Source organism: Perkinsus marinus (genome assembly GCF_000006405.1).
Source record: "Perkinsus marinus ATCC 50983 genomic scaffold scf_1104296961878, whole genome shotgun sequence".
NCBI classification, from domain to species: Eukaryota; Perkinsozoa; order Perkinsida; family Perkinsidae; genus Perkinsus; species Perkinsus marinus.
In genome coordinates, this window is record NW_003205627.1 from 1 (window position 1) to 1,047 (window position 1,047).

Sequence of the window (1,047 nt, forward strand, 5' to 3'; positions counted from 1 at the left end):
CTAAGCTAAAGTGACGCACAGATTAAGTATATGAATCAATAATTTTCCTGTCCCGTTCACAGAATGGGCCATCCTGCTCCTGGTTCTCGTACCAGACCAGAAATTTATGGTGCTATAAGCCACTTGACAGGATTGAACTGACGACCTTCTGCTTACAAAGCAGACGCTCTGCCACTAAGCTAAAGTGGTACACAAAATAAATGCATAAATCACTAATCTTCCTGTATCCTTTGCGGAGTGAGCAAACCTGCTCCTGCTCCTCATACCCGACTAGAGCCTAATGCTGCTGTAAGCCACTTGCCAGGATTGAACTGACGACCTTCTGTTTACGAAGCGGACGCTCTACCACTAAGCTAAAGTGGCGCACAGATTAAGTATATGAATCAATCATTTTCCTGTCCCGTTCACAGAATGGGCCATCCTGCTCCTGGTTCTCGTACCAGACCAGAAATTTATGGTGCTATAAGCCACTTGCCAGGATTGAACTGACGACCTTCTGCTTACAAAGCAGACGCTCTGCCACTAAGCTAAAGTGGCACATAGAGCGAGTACATAAATTAATAATCTTTCTGTATCCTTTGCGGAGTGAGCAAACCTGCTCCTGCTTCTCGTACCAGACCAGATATTTATGGTGTTATAAGCCACTTACCAGGATCGAACTGACGACCTTCTGCTTTCAAAGCAGACGTTCTGCCACTAAGCTAAAGTCACACACCAAATAACTGCATAAATCAATAATCTTCCTGTATCCTTTGCGGAGTGAGCAAACCTGCTCCTGCTCCTCATACCCGACTAGAGCCTAATGCTGCTGTAAGCCACTTGCCAGGATTGAACTGACGACCTTCTGCTTACGAAGCAGACGCTCTACCACTAAGCTAAAGTAGCACACACATTAACTATATGAATCAATAATTTTCCTGTCCCCTTCACAGAATGGGCCATCCTGCTCCTGCTTCTCGTACCAGACCAGAAATTTATGGTGCTATAAGCCACTTGTCAGGATTGGACTAACGACCTTCTGCTCACAGAGCCGACGCTCTGCCACTA

The 1,047-nt window shown here is 45.7% G+C and overlaps 5 non-coding genes across 5 annotated transcripts; all 5 read right to left on the reverse strand.

Annotated features, from left to right (window-relative positions):
• Window positions 1-117: 117 nt before the first annotated feature.
• Window positions 118-189, reverse strand: Pmar_PMAR008456. The gene has a single exon. It is a non-coding gene; the product is annotated as a tRNA-Thr (tRNA).
• Window positions 190-291: 102 nt separating this feature from the next.
• Window positions 292-363, reverse strand: Pmar_PMAR008457. Its single transcript has one exon. It is a non-coding gene; the product is annotated as a tRNA-Thr (tRNA).
• A 102-nt stretch (window positions 364-465) lies between these two features.
• Window positions 466-537, reverse strand: Pmar_PMAR008458. Its single transcript has one exon. It is a non-coding gene; the product is annotated as a tRNA-Thr (tRNA).
• Window positions 538-639: 102 nt separating this feature from the next.
• Pmar_PMAR008459 lies at window positions 640-711 on the reverse strand. The gene has a single exon. It is a non-coding gene; the product is annotated as a tRNA-Ser (tRNA).
• A 102-nt stretch (window positions 712-813) lies between these two features.
• Window positions 814-885, reverse strand: Pmar_PMAR008460. The gene has a single exon. It is a non-coding gene; the product is annotated as a tRNA-Thr (tRNA).
• Between the last annotated feature and the right edge of the window lie 162 nt (window positions 886-1,047).